The sequence below is a fragment of the Marmota monax genome, unplaced genomic scaffold (genome assembly GCF_021218885.2).
Source record: "Marmota monax isolate L192 unplaced genomic scaffold, Marmota_monax_Labrador192_F-V1.1 WCK01_AAM20220418_F8-fsc00010, whole genome shotgun sequence".
Taxonomy (NCBI): Eukaryota; Metazoa; Chordata; class Mammalia; order Rodentia; family Sciuridae; genus Marmota; species Marmota monax.
The window spans coordinates 2,506,224-2,524,370 of NW_026692321.1; positions in this window are offsets into that span (position 1 = coordinate 2,506,224).

Here is an 18,147-nt window from a genome sequence, read left to right on the forward strand (position 1 = left end):
GAAAGGTCATAGTAAAAAGGCTGAAAGTCAAAAACAGGTAGAAAATTTGAAAAGCAGCAAGGAAGACCCTCTCCTCCCTCACAGGTGAACTCCAGTGTGACTAACAGCCAAGTCCTCCTAAGAAACAGCTCAGGCCTCCAGGAAGTGTGACGACACACCCAAAAGGCTCAGCAAAATCCAACCAAGTCTCCACAGCAGTGAGCTGTCTTGGAAAAATGAGTATGAAATAAAGATATTCCCAGAAAACAAACCAGAAATTTTGCTTCTAGAAGGCCTATTTTCAAAATAAAAAAGGAAATTCTTCAAGAAAAACCAGATGGCCCCAGACAATAATGTGAATCCATGTAATAGAACAAAGAGGATTGATAAACTGATTATGTGAAATTAAAAAGCACCATCTATGTCATTTTTTCTTTTAACTGATTTAAGAAGCAGTTGGAATTAACATACACATATATACACATATATTTGGACATACAGGTATGTGTGTATATTAGAAAACATGAAGTTATATAATCGTATAATTTGTGTAAATTATAGAATTATAAAAAGTTCAAAACATAAGTAAAATATAACAGTAATAAATGTATTCACCAACAACAGAACACTAAAATATATACACATACACACACACAAACACACACACATACACACACACAAATACACTGTTTAGCTTATAACATATGGAAATGTAATATATTTTTCAAAAATAGCACAAAGAAGGTGGGTGAGAGCAAAGTTGTATTAAGCTAAGTAAATGACCCAAGATGATACCTGGAATCCATGAGAACAATTTTAAAAGCAATAATAAATCAAAAAATTTTTTATGACAAAATCTAGAAATATATACCAATTATCCTTTCTTCTCTTTGATTCTTTAAAAGACATAAAATTGTATCAAGTAAAGAGTATAATGACGCATTGTTGGTTCTGTAACTACAGGTGCAACACCTTAAACAATAGTGTTCCAGAAAGAGGCCAACGAGCTGTATGGGCACCATGTTTCCATACCACAGTGGAACTGGGTTTCCCTAAATCTAATAAGATACCTATGGGAAGAATCAGAGCAGCGGCTAAGGGAATAACTCAAAATTACAATGGAAATTCATTAAACAATTCAAAAATGCTCTTAGAAAATGTTCACCTGATTCAAAAGAAGGAAGAGTCTATCAAGGGGGCGAGAGGACATGTGGAAAGCGGAAAGTAAACTGGCAGCCGTGAATCCAACTGTAACCAGCAGCACTGAACAGGAGCGCAGGACACCCTCCAAGCAAGGCAGCCATGTCTGCTGGTATTTTCTAAAAGCCAAGAGATTGGCTGTCTACAAGAGACACACTTCAGCTTCGAGGATATCAACAGATGGAAAGCAAAAGGACAGACAGTGCATCAGGCAGAAGGCTACCACCAGGGGCTGGAGTAGCTGTTTTAGGATCAGACAAAAACATATCTTTAAAGTCTGCTACCAGAAATAAAGGTGCACATTGTGTAATCATAAAAGGGTCAGTACACAAGGCAAATAGAGCAACAGCAAATGTATTCACCAACAACAGAGCACTGAGAAACAGGACTCAAAACCTGAGCGCAGTGAAGGATTAAATAGACAAATCAACAATAATAATTGAAAATTTAAATAGCATATTGTCAGTAGTGGATCAAAGAACCAGGAAGAATACCAACAAGGAAATAAAAAGTTTTAGAACCACTATAAATCAGCTTAACCAAGAGATATTTATAGAATGCACCACACAACATCATAGAAAAAATAGTCTCAGATGTTCATAAACTCTGTCCAGTATAGACCAAACCAAATTTTAAAATGACAGAAATAATACAAACTTTATTCTCTGATCACAATAAAATGAATGCAGAAATCAATATCAGAAAAAAAACTGAAACACTGAAAGATCTTTGGAAATTATTTTTAAAAATATTCCTAAATAACCAGTGCATCAAAGAATAAATCACAAGGAAAATTGGAAAATATTTTGAAATGGATAAAAATGAAGACACAATATACTAAAACTTACAGAATGAAGCCAAGGCATTATTTAGAGGAACAAGGAATGATCACAAATCAATAAACTAACTTTCCAGCTTAAAATACAATAAAAAGGTGGCAAAATGAATCAAAGAAAGCAGTAGTAAGAAAATAGTAAAGATTAAAGCAGAAATCAATGAACTAGAAAACAGAAAAATAGTAGAGAAAAATCAATGGGGTAGGATTAGAGACAATGATGATGACCAACAGTACAAAATCCCAGTTACACAGGAGGGAAGTGTTTTCAGACCTACTGAGGTGTGCTAGATATAGTTAATGGCTGTATATTGTGTGTTTCAAAATAGATAGTATAGTAAATTTCAAATTGTCTTGCAACATATAAACACAAGGTATTTGAAATGATATAACTTTTTGATTTAATTATCCCACAACATATACATGAATCACAACCTTCCTTTCTATTTCATAAATGTATATAAATGTAAGTTGCAAATTTATAACACAAATAAAAATTTGACAAGATCAGTGGATCCAAAACTGCTTCCTTGAAAATATCAACAAAATTGGCAAAATTTTAACCAGATTTACCAAGAAAGAGAAACAGAAGGCTCAAATTACTAACGCCAAAAATGAAAAAGGAGGTATTTCAGAAATAAAAATAACCAAGAGAGAGAACTGAAAAGAATTGCCTGGATATAGAAAAAAACAACAGATCAAATGGATGAGTCCCTAGAAAGGTACAAACTGTTAACAGAGGTTAAAAAAGAAAGAGACCATGTAGACAGGCCTGTCATAGGTGAACATATTGATTAGCAATCTAAGAGCTACACCCCCCCACACACACACACACAAACCCAGGCCCAGATGCCTTGACACTTAGCTCTACTAAATGTTTAAAGAAGAAGTAATGCCAGTTTGTTACAAAGTCTTCTTTAAAAGAACAGGATAGAAAAGAACATTTCCCAGCTACTTCCATGCAGTGAGAATTACCATGACAGCAAAATCGGATAATGACATCATAAGGAAAGGAAGCCATAGACCACCATTACCTGTGAATGTGAATGCAAACATCTTCATCAATATTGGAAGCCAAATCCAGCGACAAACAAAAATAATTAACATGACCAAGTGAGATTCATCCCAAGGAAGCAATGTTGGCTTAACATCCTCAAAACAATTAATATGCTATGCTCTGTCAATAAAGTAATAGACAATAGCCACATGATTATTGCAATCAACAGGAAAAAAAAAAAGACATTTGGAGAAAATTCAATACCCTTTCAAATAAAACACAACACACACAAATAAAAAAATTCAATAAACTAGGACTAAAAAGAAATTTTCTCAATTTGATAAAAAAAATCTATGAAGAACTCAGAACGAATATCATATTTAATGGTAGAAAATAGGATGATTTTCCCCTAAAAGGAGAAACAAAACAAGAATAATCCCTCTTGCTTTTTTCAATTCACCATTGCAGTTAGTGTTCCAGCCAGGATAATTAGACAAATACAAGAAATAAAAGTGATCAACAGTGAAAAGAAAGAAATAACACTAACATTTATTCACAGATGGTATGATCATGTAAAAAAATTATAACAAATGAACAAGCACAGCAAGATTGCAGGATACATGATAAATATACAAAAATCAATTGTATTTCTAAATCTTTCCAATGAAAAATCCAAAAATATACTAGGAAGATAATTTCATTCACAATAGCATTAAAAATAATAAAATTTGGGGGAACAAATTTTAAAAGTCTATGGAAAACATATAACTTTAAAACATTGATTACAGAAGTAAAAATTAAATCCAGGGAAATATTTCATGTTAACAGATTAAATGATCTAATATTGTCAAGATAGCAATGCTTCCCAAATAGATCTACAAATTCAACACATCCTCTATCCAATTCCAGTGGACTCTGTAGAAATTAATAAGCTGATAGTAAATTCATACAGAATTAGAAAAGAATTCCAAAGTGTACACACACACACACACACACACACACTGTACTGCTGCTAAGAATGCAAGATCACACCGTCAGTGTGGAGAACAGCCCAGCATTTCCTTCCTCTGGTGGTTCAATATGAAGTTAGCAGAAACTCCACTCCAGTTGTACACCCAAGAGCAATTAAACCACATGCACACACACTAACTTGTACATAAATGTTTGTGGCAACGTTATTCAGGACAGCTAAGATGCAGCAGCAACCCATGCACATACCAGCCAACTAAAGGGTAAACAAAGTGGCTTGTAACCACACGCAGACTTATGATTCAGCCCTTAGGTGAATGGAGTGCAGTGGAGCCCTGAGATGAGCCTTGGACACACTGTGCTAAGTGAAAGGAGCAAGCCACAGAAGACTACGTGTTACCTGACTCCATCCATATGACATGCCCAGGAGAGGCAAACCTATAGTGTCAGAAGGAGGGTGGCGAGGGGAGCAGAGCAGAGGGCTGTGGCTAAGTGGACGGGTTTGCTTGGGAGGTCAGGGAAAGGTTCTGAGACTTGGTGATGCTCGCGTGTGTAAGCATTATCTGTAAGCACAGCCACTGTTGGATTACACTGTGGGTGGCTAACTGCGTCCTGTGTAAAGGATATCTCAACACAGGTGTTCTCAAAGGTCGTTAGATCAGTTATTACTGTTGACCTACAAATTAGCAAGTATAACTGGCATTTTGTCAAAAGCTTATGTGTGATGGCCAGAAGGGGGCTAACCCTGCAGAGACGTGGGTCTCCTTCAGAAACAGGTGAGAGCATGTTGGCCTGAGGAGATGTACTGAGGGATAGCCATCGCACAGATATTGACTGCGATGTGACTTGTGTCCAGGGTCATTTGGATGGGATACTGAGACCCAATAGACAATTTTACGTTCTCTGAACCAAGTCATTGACAAAAATTCCTTCCATGCCTCTTATACTTTACTAGGTACAAAGTAAATTATCACTCAATTGAATTTCAGGCTAACACACAGGATACAGCACATCTAAAGTGTTATGCATTTTGAGGATAAAAAAAATTATAATTTCCATACAATCTCAAAAAAAAAAACTGGGAGAGTCATGAGGGCAGAGAAGATGAGAAGCTTGGGATAAAGGTCAAGACTTGCCCTATGCACATTGTCATCAAGAATGCACCTAAACAATGCACCTGGGAATAAACACCGTATTTAAAGCTAGGTGGCAAGCAAAAGAAAGAGATGGCTCGAATCCAGGAGGACCCTAAGATGGGGAGTACAGCAGACGGTGTCCTGGTGCTCCTGGTGTACAGTGTATTCTTAGAGCAGGAATTACCTGAGTAAATGTCAATAGGAGCATTTTAAAAATGCAAGTGTATTTCTGAGGCTTGGCTTTTCTAACAAGGTTCATGGAAAAGTATCAGGTCATCAAATTGCTACGCCCAGGTTTGATACTTGGCAGTTTTGCCAGAGCAATGCCATGCCAGGAAAGGTACACTAACCTTGAGACCTCACTTTCATGCACATGGATGTTGGCTGTTAGCAGCTCTCGCATCTCACAGAAATGTTCGATTTAATGTAACTATATCACTTAAACATTAACAAGTAGCAAGAAAGTGAGGGACCACAGGCCCCCAGGTGCCTGTGAATACTGTGTTTAAATAAATTTACTGATGCATAAAATGAAGCTAAAACTGCATTCACTCCTGTATCACAGAGTTGTTAGTATAAAAGTGAGATCAAATAAAAAAGTTGGGTAAGAAAATTACACGATATTTAGAAGGATCTAGAAGAGGTTCACTTTGATTTATATGAAAATAAATAGTAGTGATTCCAAAGCACACGGAGGGAAGGAAGGATTGACTTCAAATCTTCCAACTAGTAGTGTTCAGATGATGGGCTAGAGTTGCTGGTGGAACGTCTCTGAAGGCAGAGAATAATTGCTCACTGTCGTTTCCTTTTGTCTACTTCTTATGGAATGCAAATCTCATTGACATCCATGTGCATACTTCACATACAGTGCCTGTGGAGCACATGGGGGCTGTTTTCTTGATGGCACTGCCCCTTAAGGATGCAGGGAAAGATCTCCATTAATCAGCCCATGAAGTTTTGGTGAAAGTGAAGGAGACAGCAGCCCTGAGTCCTCAGTGCTCAGCAGGAGCTTTGATTTCATGCCTTGCCAAGGCCCCGGCAGATGGGTAGGGCGGTGATGTCCACAGGTCAGGGCCCCAAGGACCCTCCCTTGGTGTCACCCTCATTCTGCAAGGCCACATCCACCAGTGAGTGATTTCTATCCAGCTGAGGAAGAAAGAGGAGGGCCACAGGGTGATCTTTATGGTGAGAATAAAGACATTTGTGGCCAAAGCCCAGCCACAGCCACACCTAAGCAAGAGAAACCGGGGCATAGCCTCTGTGGCTGGGAGGCCCTGTGGGCTGGGGCAACCTGGGAGGTGTCTGCTGCTCTCACTATAGCCTAAGTTCAGGACATAACTGAAGAGTTAAGAGTCCCAGGCACAGTGCTTACCGGCCCGGGACAGCTTGATTTGGGACAAATATATCCCCTAGGCTGAATGTCTCATTTGAACTTAATTATTTTAATCAAAGGTGCCTGGAGAGGTCCAGCTTGAGGAAGTATTTTACTCACTCTTCTTCTTTTTTTTTTTTTTAAGTTTAATCAACTTCCATTTAACAGCACTTACAGCAGAAGCAACAAATAACAATTACCCATTTTGACGTGGAAGTATTGAGGTGGGAGCAACTATGCTCGCAGCCCTTAGGGCAAGCCGAACAGTTTCCCCCTTCGCACCTCCAGGATCCTGGCTGGGAAGGCACAGTCCTGCCCCATTTCTACCCACATCCTCCCTAGGTAAAAAGCCAGAGGCTTCTGGAGGTAAAATTAAAAGTGGTCCCCAGGCAGAGAACCCCAACAGCAAGGGGCTGAGATGCTGGCTTTTCCTCTAAGGTTCATGATGATCAGAATCTTTCTGATGGGCTGCAGGAGCCTCATGGGAAGTCCGCAGTGGACACACAACTCCAGGGACCAAGATGCCCTGTGGGAAGTGGCCTCCACGAAGCCCTCAGGGCACCACCGCAGGGAGCTGCTCTAGGTGCAGCATCCACACCCACCTCTCTTCCCGCCCCACTACCCCTGGACCCTGACCTGGGGACAGGACTTGGGGAGAAGGGGTCTCTGGGAGTACATTCAATGCGCACCTCAGTAGAGTCTCAGACCCACTCCTGAAAGAGGAACTTTCTCCTTCCCAAGAAAATACATTGAGGCCAGGGCCTGCGCCATCTCCCAAGCCCGTGCAACACAGAACATGGGGCCTCCTTCCTGCTCCCAGGGGCTCCCCTTCCTCGGCTCCCGCAGGCCTTCCTGCAAAGCTGCTCAAGGGTCCCCAGGACAGAGTCCTGCCCACGCAGATGGAATTTCAGAAGGCTCCGCTATGGCCTGGGTTCTGCTTTTGTCTTTGAGGTTATTTATACCTGGCCTGAAATTCTGGATGGAATTCAATTATTTTCCCTTTGTACCAAAAGGAGAGAACCTGGAGAAAAGAAGGAGAATCTCCTTTGGCAGAATATGAGTCGATTTTCCTGCAGCTAAAAGTTACCCAAATTAGTATCCCAAAGCAATGAGTTATAGTAGTCCACAGCCACGTAAATCTTGGAATTCTGTGACTTTTGTGAGTGTCCAATCTTTCTATTATGTTCCTAAATTGCAAACTCCAAGAGCCCACTTTTCCTACAATTAGAAACCTCCCTGGACTGTGTGAATCCTGTGCTCTTACTCTCAGATCCTGGCCTTGGCCAAAACCTTCTGAGCAGCTTTGCTAAGGATGTATGTAAATCACAGACTCACTCCTTCCTGAAGATACTCACCCTATAGAAGAAACATTCTCAGAAACAAGGGAAACCTGGAATGTGATGTCAACAAAGGAAAAAATAAAGAAAGAACCAAAGGAATGCTATGAAAACATTGCTTATTAAATAGACGACTAAATGAAAAATTTTCAGAAAGATAAAGTGTAAACAGATCTTTGGAATTCCTTTGAGTCTTTCAGTTTATTAACACATTCTCTTGAAGCTTAAAGTTTATTTTTTGAAAAATTAGCCCCCAAAATAGCACATTGAACCTCAGAAGAATCCTTTAAGATGTAAACTCCCAGAGGATAAAATTTCATTACTTAGAGGCCAAGATAAAAGATAGTGAAGGTAAGTTTGCATTAAGCCTCAAAGAACACTGGTGAATTCAATTATTAGTTTTCACAAAGAGTTTACATTCATATTTGATATTAGCCTAGGATGTAAAGTGATGAATTCTAACTTTAATAAGCTTGGGGATGTCCAAAAGTGGAATCTCAATTTAAAGATTTATTTTTACTTTTTGTTACAAGAATTTTACACATATTTACACAAAGGAGGATAAGATAATTTGCAACATTTGGCTGAAATTCACTTGCTGTACGTATATCAAGGAAGATTTAAATGAAGCTTCTTCCTGCTCACAGCAAACTCTAAAGTAGCAGGAGCCCCTGACAAAGTTTGAAGGTTCATTCAAATAGATGTGCCTGCATAGGGCATCTACTACATACCAGAAATCCTGGGGTAGAATAATGACTAGACTTCATTCAGGATATCAAGTTGCTCATAAATTTGTGGGTAGACATATTATGCATAAAAATAGTACACACGTAAATGGCTAAAATATAGGCTGTGTTTGCTGGAAATATGAGCAGAGAGCAGCGCACTTGGGTGGGTGGGGGCCATGTTCATGGGTAATCGAGAAGCGTGATTAAGGAAAGTGTCCTCTGAGGCTGTTCTAACTCTGCAGCAGGTGCAGGAAGAAGTTGGCGAGCGATTCTGAGGGGAGGAGCCCCTAAATGTGAGCCTGTAAATGCAAGTGCTGCTGGGCGCTGGGATCTCAGACCTGATGACAAGGGAAACAGGACCCAGGTGGGTAAGGGGACCTACCAGTACGGCTCTTATCTGGATTTCCTTTTAGGCAGGGAGACACACCTCCAACCAGAAGGTGTCCAGCTGGCTTCCTGAATGAAAGAAGGGAGCCCCTTTTACTGCTAATTGCAGGAGTGGTAATGCTCATTAGCTTCTGGTATGCTCACCTCCAGAATTTTGCCTTGTGCTAAAGGGAAATTCCTTCAGTTTTTTCAAGAGAACACATACAGGGCACCCTGACCTCCATGCTGCTAACGCTGACACTGGCTGAAGATGGCACACATCACACTTCTGGGGCTGCTGTCAGGCCATGAGCCACACCCACCCCTGCATTTGCCCTTTGTCCCTAGGGTGGTCCTTGTCTCACAAGCACTAAGGAAAGCAGAAGGTTCAAGGAGATCTAGGGAAAGGGTAAGTAATATAAAAATCCCTCATTTCCAGTTTCCAAGTCCATACACCCATTTGATTCTCACAATAGAAATGACAACAGAGACCCTCTAAGGGTCTAACTTTAAAGAAACTAAATATCTTGCACAAATAGTTCTCACACTTGGTAAGTAAAAGGACCAAATTTAAACCTAGGACTTGGACTAGGAGCAGGATTTCCCCCATGCTGTGCTGCAGAAAGGGAGGGAGGAGAGAAAGAGGACTAAGGAACTGTGAAGGTTTAGGAAGAAGCAGGAGCTAGAGGATGTTTGACTTTCTTGAGGTTTCATTCCTTTGAATTTCCTCCTACTTTAGAACGGCATGGAGTTGTGGTTGTGGACTGATGAATGAGCAGAGGTTTAATTCCTCCCCACTCAAGATGGTGGCTAGGTGATATGGTATCTTGAGGTCACACTATTCTCTTCATCAGGCAGAGATGTGCACATGAAGGACTAATAGAGTGGATGGTTTTTCCTACCATTCCAACTCTCCATCTTTGCTGGATAATAAAGGAGAAGTTTAGAACATTTTGTAAGGATCAAATTTTGGCAATGCCACAGATATGTTCATAGTTTCTATATTTTAATAGGTTTTCTCTCATAATTTATACCAAAATATTTAGGTGCAAAGCCCTTGCTTAGCATTTGGACAGCTATCTTAAGTGACAGCCACAATTTTAAGAAAAATTTTGCTTTTCTCCCTCACCCGTCTCCCGGTTCCTTGCTTTCCTTTCAATAGCCACAAGTGTTAGCACCTAAGTTGCAGGTCATTGTACTTAGCATGTACTGGAAGAGAAATAGATAATAGCTTTGTTTCCTCCATTATCTTTTGCAAATGCTTGTTGACTTCCAGAATGATATATTTTATCACAATCCTCTTTTAGATCAGCTGCTCTTAAACCAGTCTGGACATTTCCATCACCTGTGGGGCTTAATTTTGAAAGTTTTCTTTCTCCTGCCACCAATCTCTCTGGGGGAGATTCCCACTTACTCTGTGAGTTGTGATTCCCCAGGTGATTCTCATGATCAGGGAGTGTTAGAAATAGCAAATTAGAGTACTCTATCCATATCAGCCTATCTGTTCAAATGCATTAGAAATAAGCACTTAAAGGATAATTAAGCTTTCATAATGGTTAAATAAAAAGATGAAATTGGATGCATGTAATTCAGAGGTATATATGTCATGAGGAAGAAGAGGCAAATGTGAGCCTGAGAAGTCACAATCTTGGAGTATGGTCAGGGTTAGGGTCAGTGTTGTGGACTAGAAAGTGCTATGAATATTCCCAGATGAGTTTTGTGTCCCTTGAAAGCCTTTTCTTCCCCCCTGGAAGGGAAATGCAGCTTTTGAGACATTACTCTCTTGCTCTCTGCATTTGCTAGCAAATCAGCAAATCTTCTTTTTCCTTTTTTCAAAACTTTGTCCTCATTGTTTGTTTTGGTACCCAAGACAAAGAACAAGGTTTCACTATCAGAGTGAATAGGAGATAAATAATATTTTATACCAAATTTTTCCTAATATCAAAAATAAGTATAACTTTAAAACAAAGTTACCCATGACCGGGCTTTATGAAATCTTGAGCCCTGAAAACTTGAAGGTCAGATGATGTATTCAAACCCATAAAGAAGAATGTACCCGTGTCGCTCAAACTTCTCAGATCAGACGAGGACACGGGAGGATGCAGTAGGGTGCCTTTGGCAGTAGACCTCCTGAGTCACTGGAGACGCTGGTGTCTGCAATTCCTCCTCCTAAACTCCCATTGGAAGACCAGATCACTATTTCTGAGAGGAGGGCCTACTTTTGTTTCTAAAGGCTTTTCATATTATTATTTGCAGATGGTCCTATCATACTTCTCTTCCCGTTAGATAATGATGAACCCAAAGATACTGAAAATTGTCCTCTCATGACCTTATCCATCTGCCTGCACTTATCCAATGAGCTACACTTTAGAGACTACATTTACGTATATATTTACATTTATTTCTGAATGTAATCTTCATAACAGCTTCTGCATCATTATTTCAATTTAGTATATAGAAAAGAAAATTGAAATAATCTTAGCACTTCCTGTACATACATTGATTTGAAGGTCACTTTCCCTTGAATTACTACTTTCAAGCCATTGGAAATCCAAAGCCACCCTCACATTCCAACAATGGCTTGGAGTAACCACTGAGCAGAGGGCTAGGCACAGAGACCAGGCAGAGGACAGTGAACCCAACCTCAGTGCTCATGAGCCCAGGGTTCACTTGGGAGGAAAAGTCCTTAACTGCTAAATCGCAGAACAGGTCAGCTGATGTGGTGAAGCAGGAGATAGGTCGGATAACAAAACGTCCCAGATGTGCAGTGGTGGAGAGAGGAGAAGGGAGGGACTTGCTTACACCATCACCAAAGTCAAGTCCCTCCAGTTCTGTAAGAGACTGGGGTGAGCGGGCTTCATGCTACAAGTGGAGCCTGAGCTGGTCACTTCGGGTCTTGGGGACTAGAATGACCCTGGAGAAGAGGCCTGAGGAGTATGCAGTAGTGGAGGACACAACAGAAACTTCAGTTCTAACCCCCTGTGTGCAATTCTTCTCTGGCCATGATAGTCTTCCACCTCTCACAGCTCGAATTCGCTTCACACCTGTGCTAATGCTGAGCGCTCTGGGGTCAAAATGCACTTGGTTCTGCACAAACTCCCTGGCCACCACTTACTGGTGTTACAGTGTTTGCCACCTGACATTCTCATTACCCGTGAGCAAGTGTGGAGACAGAGAATGCAGGACTTCAGTGTAAGGGAGGCCACTCCAAGAGGAAGCACCGTACACAGGGTGGCTGGTACTTTCACTGGCTGTCCTCTCCCTAATATTTACATCTGTTTCATCAGAATTCGGATAGAAGATTGTACAATTATAGAAAAATGCAAAAATATCAGATGCAAGATATCCAGAATTAACACAGAATCAAGTCTTAGTTTTATTTCAAGAGTTGGTTCCAACTACAATTACTTTTGTATCTTTTCACCAAAGATCAAATTTAACTAATTGTATTACCAGTGGAGAAAATCTTAGCTACATAGTCCAAGAGATTCATTTAATTTTTAGTAGATAAAAATAAATAAAGAAAAATAAATAAAAAATCTAGTAGATAACCTTATTTATTCTGTATTTCTGAAGAGTGAGATATTCTGATGATATAACTCCAATAATTGAAAATTTCATATATAAGTTTTAAAATCAAAACATTTTCTACAGAATATTATGTAGCATGTTTATTAATGCTCTTTCTGTAAATTTGAATAGCATTGCTAATAGCTTAACCCATTCTTCAGAGACGAAGATAATCATGCTTGTGGAACTCCATAATAACACAGCGTTGCTCCAAAGCCTCCTACATCATGTCTAACCGTTTTCCTCTTCAGTGGACAAGCATCTCTAAGTCCTTTTGTCTTTGCTTTGAAGAGTTTGCATTTTCTTTTTTTTATTTTTTTTAAGTTTTCCATAGACTTTTATTTTATTTATTTGTATGTGGTGCTGAGACTTGAACCCAGTTCCTCACACGTGCTAGGCAACGCTCTTCTACTGAGCTACAACCCCAGCCCCTTGCATTTTCTTTTTATGTGGTGTTGGGGATGGAACCCAGAGCCTGGCGAACACAAGGCAAGCACTCTACCACTCAGCCACACTCCAGCCTTTTTATTTTATTTTGAGTCAGCATCTCACTAACTTTCCCAGCCTGGCCGACTCCTTCCTCGCCCCAGGAGTCTCTGGGATTACAGACCAAGCCTGGCTGTATTTTCTTTTTAAAAATAATGTTACAATGTATCAACTCTTGCTTTGTTGGTGTGCTTGCATATGTCAAGCCGCAGCCATTCATCTTCCTCTTCTCCTGATAGGTAAACTGTGAAATCTAAGGAACAGCTGTTTGAATGTGATGGCTGATGTCAGACTAAGTAGGTAAAGAGTACTGCCCTGTGGGTTTTTATAATAGGGAAGTTGCATTGAGTCAATAGGTGGATTCCAAGGGCTCAAACCTAGTCTCACTAGGTTTTCTAAAGGTTCTTCCCAGAGTTAGACAGGTAAGACTCCCAGGTGAGTGACTGTGTAATGAAAATGGCCTCTCTGTATTGTCCTTCTCTATTCATATACTCAAAAGGGGATGACCATGTGGGGGAAGCTCCACTAACTTGTCTATAAAGGCTAAATGCTCTATTGTAATCATCCTTCAAAACATGTGCCTACATCTCATGACAAGTCCAGCAAGTGACACTGATGGATACAATTCTGTCCCTGTCAATCATCTTCCTGAGAAGGATACAATACATGATCAATGGACTTCAGAAAGACTCCCGAGTTGCCAGTGGCCCCGATCCTTTAAAAGCTCCTAGTATTGGAAGCTCTGTGCTTGGAAAAGAACTGACTCTGTTGCAAACAGAGGTGTGGCTGGGTCTTAACAGGTGGTGTTTTGGGGTGATAAGGAAAAGCCGGCCACACCCAACTTCAATGACATTATGACAAGCACTGAGCTGAAGACCTTGCTGCAAAGCTAGAAATGGCTACAATTTAAACTACCCTATCAGATTAAAAGGATCACGAGGACCCCGTGAGCTCCTGTGAGGAGGGTTGATCATGGAAATGGCTGTGGCCGCCTCAGTCCCGGTAGCCCCTAGGGCCCTGATTCTGGGCCACTTTTAAGAGAAACCACATGTTCCCTGCTAAGTCCTGAAAAATGAGGTGTGGGCCATGGGCGCTCAGCAAGGGCTGGTCCCCTTTTTAACATGCTTAGAGAGTGGGCAAAAATTGTCTTTATGGTGTTATTTTTGGAGAAATCTGATTTATTTTTTATCTTGATTGCTCTCACAACTCCACCTCTGGCACATTACCTGGTCACCTTCTCTGTCCTCTGAGGAGGGAGGGTGGGCAGCAGAGCTTGGAGGTTTGCCTGACAATGACATTTTAATGTTCAGGCAGTTTGTCATCTCCTAGAATCTCTCCCTGCACTCCGCCCATCTTTCTTTGCAGCTCCTCGGAGGTAAGACCAGAATCTTAAGTGCAGTTAAAGATAGATTCTGAATCAGTGGTCCTGTTGCGGGTGGGGTAGTCCTTGGAAAAGGTGAGGCATGGAGCATGGCAGGCCTCTACAGCGGACGCTTGGTCTGCGTGTGATGTATCCCTCACCGGTCAGTGTTCCAGAAAAATCCATTTTGGCTTCGGATCAAACAGCTTACGTACTTGGGGTATTTTGTGAAAAGACGATGAGTCTTCATAGATGCTTCCATGGCTACGAAAAACGTGAATTGGGGGTGCTAGCCAGTGTTTCTCAGTGTGAATTCACAAACTGTGGCCAAGTGTGTCGACGTGCAGACCATTGAGGAACTTTGTGGCATCTGATACAAAAGTCACTTGCTCGCTTTTCCATGACTCGGCACTGAGTGAGCAGCCCTCTAACTGCCAAGGCCACTCCTGCACTCGAGGCAGCCACCAGCCACGTGCAGAGAGTGTCTGGTCACGTGGTTCTCAGGCAGAAAAGGCTGCTGGGAAGTCACTGAGGGGACCCCGGGGGTGCTCCCTGGGGGTCCATGAAGACTTCATGGAGTGAGACCAGCAGGCACAGGCTGAAAGAATTCCATGGATTTAGGGGACCTGGGAACAGAAGCCCAGCAGAAAAGTAGGCAGTGACCCGAGTGTGGGCAAGTGTTCCCGTTCACAGTGTGACTCCTGACCTCTGGTAATAAGAGCTTCAGAGCATCAGGGGCAATGTGCGGCTCTGGTTGTGAGGGTCAGTTTGCGGCAGGACAGAGCCTGCTCTGGGGAAGGCTGGACATGGGACAGTGTCTCAGTCAGGATCCCTGGCAAAGTGAGGCTGGAACATTTGCAGTGGAACAAGAAAGGTGTCAGAGATATCTAAATGACAGTGGCATTCCTAGTGATGTTCCTGATGCTGACTAGATGTGAGGGAAGTGGAAAGATGGGAACCCAGGCTGACAGATTTGGGAGTAAATAGTATTCACTGAAGTAAGAATCCTGGGGAGTGAAGGGTACCAGCAGCTTCACCTTCTGAGCACTCGCTAGTGTCAGCTTTATCCCAACTCCTGCCAGGTGCACCCTGCCTCATCCAGACCCAGCCCTGTGAAGGAGGGCATGACGTTTGCATGTGACAGATGAGAAACTCAGGGATCAGGGAAGTTAAGTGACTGTCCCAACAGTACTACTCCTAAGTGGCAGAAAGCACAAAAGATCCCTGTCCCCATGGGTCCTGCAGTCACTGGACTCTTACCAACTGGGCACATTGGACTAATGGGTCTTTCCTCTCATAGGCCTTTCTCTCCAATATAGTCCGAGGTCTTTAAGGAAAAGCTCTGTATCTTATCTACTTTGCGTTTCCTCAGTCTCTAAGTACTCACAGTGCAGGAGGTATGAAATACAAGCACACGGTTTGGACATGACTGGGCTTTGGGCGCAGAGTTGGTGATGTGCTGCTGTTGACTATAACGCACTATTTATTGGAAATTCTCCCTCGAATTCCTTATTCACTCAGGATTACTCTGACCTAGGGAGAAGCAGGATGCAAACAATGATAGTGACTGCCGAGGCATGCCCAGAGGCTCAAAGGAGCACACACGGTCCTTAAGCCCACAGCTCTGTGGTCCAAGCCAGCCCTATAGCCTTGATGCCAGGTCTGGCCCCCAAGTGCCATCATCTCTTTGCCAGGTATTCCTTTAAGATTCGGCCCGTGGGGCATAAGAGGAATGGAGGAAGGGGAGCAGGGGCTTGCAGCCTCCTGCTGGGCTTCTGGCTTTTGTCCTCATCACCCCAGCAATGGCTCTTCATCCTGCACCAGGGTGGGTGGTGGTTCCTTTTTTCAACAGTCTCAGTGTGCTGCCCTTGAGGGCAATCAGTGCCCCTCCCCAAAAGCTCAGAACCAGCAGCCATTTTCTCTTCCCTAAGTTCCCTCCAACCCCAAGCCTTGACCTGTACCCCAAGCTCCCTCTGCCTTCCTTAGCCTTGAACTCTACGTCAAGCAGCCTCCACCCTCCTTAGTCTTGACCTCTACCCCACATTCCCTCTACCTTTCCTGCCCCGCAGGTCCTTCTGCCAACCTCCAAGGTCTATCCAACTCCTTCCCTGAATTGCACTCTCTCTGATAGAATAACTGTATGATCCCTGTTGTCCTGGCTAAGCCTCCTCTGACAGAGGCATAAGGTTCTTTTTCCCCTCCTTTATGGCCTATAGGAGCCCGGGAGTTCTCCAGAAGGAAACCCTCAGCACCTGGGTGGCAAACTCTCCGGCCTGATGAAGTACGGCAGGTCCTCCTGGAAACGGGCACTTCCCCAGCCCTGGGTGCTGGTACAAAGGGAAGGACCATTGTTTCCACCAAAAAAGGATTTAGCTCTGTTGCTTCTCCTTTCTGGGCAGTTACTGACCTGGCGTGATGAATACTGGAGAAAAATAATAGAAGAACAACCGAATTTCCTAACTTACTTTCTTTTTTCTTAAAATAGCAACCTTCCATGGATTGTTACCTTATAGACTAGCTGTCTGACTCACTCCTAAGTGATCTAATAAAAGTAGTGCCTTAAAATCATTTGAGCCAAGCATTCCTGCTCTGGAGAGATTGGGTAAGCAAAGACATTACTATTGATTTTCTTACATATCACTGCTTGCTATGATCTTCCACATCTCCCCTGGAAACACAGAGGCCTCCCTATTCCTAAACCTGATAGAGCTTCCTCCCAGTGCTTACTGGTACTCTGCTTTGTTTCAGCTCATCCGTATTTTAGTATGTTTAGCAGCAGCTAACAAACAGAAAGCCAGAATACAGTATCATTTAAGTGACAGCAGATCCTAAAGGACTGTTGGCTTAAAGAAAGGAAATCACCTTTGTTCCTACTCCACAGCATTGGACATTGAGTTGCTCTGTCAGACTCTCTATAGGCCTCACCCTAGGGGTCATCAGAGAGAAGTGAAAAAAAGCACTGGGAGTTGGCCATATTGGTACACAAAGAAGTCTGGAGAGGGCTCCTGATTCACAGCCCACGGTGAGATGAGCAGGTCAGGCCACAGCCTTGGCTTATGCACATGTGGTGATAATCAGCCCAATCGTTTTGCAGATGTAGAGATGAACACATTTGCCCAAGGTTCCACAGCTAGTTAGAAGCAGGGCTAGGGCTGTGCGTGGGCACCAATGTGAGGAAGGTGCTACCCACTCACAGGTCATCACCCGCATTAGGACAAAAGACAGCAAAGGCTTTCTGCAGGCGGTGCACCTTTCAGATTGCAGCCATCCTGTTTCACTGCAGCTACTCACCTGGGCCACTGTGGCACCAGAGTGTACAGTATGCAAATGTGAGGATGGCCACAGCCAAGTAACACTCGTTTACATACAAAGACAGGTCTGCAGAGCACCTTGGCTGCCCGGAGTCACAGCACAATAGCCCAGCGACCTGAGCGACTCATCTTCAGCAAGGCGCAGTTAACATCCTACATCTTCATGGTTAAAGAGTCTCAGGAGTGCCCTTCCACAGATGAAGGGATGAAGAAAACGTGGTTCATACACACAGTGGAATGTTGCTCGACATCAAGAAGAATGACTTTATGACATTTGCCAGTAAGTGAATGGATCTGGAGAGTATCAAGCTAATTGAAATAAGCCAATCCCCAAAACTCAAAGGTTGAATGTTCTCTCTGATATACAGATGCTAACAACAGTGGGGTGGATGCTGATGAACACACAAAAAAAGTCTCAGAAGGTGATTCAGAGCTGAGGACAATTTGGCCTGTCAGTGATCAAGCAAGTCTTAACACAGTTTTCCTGACTCATTTTCCCAG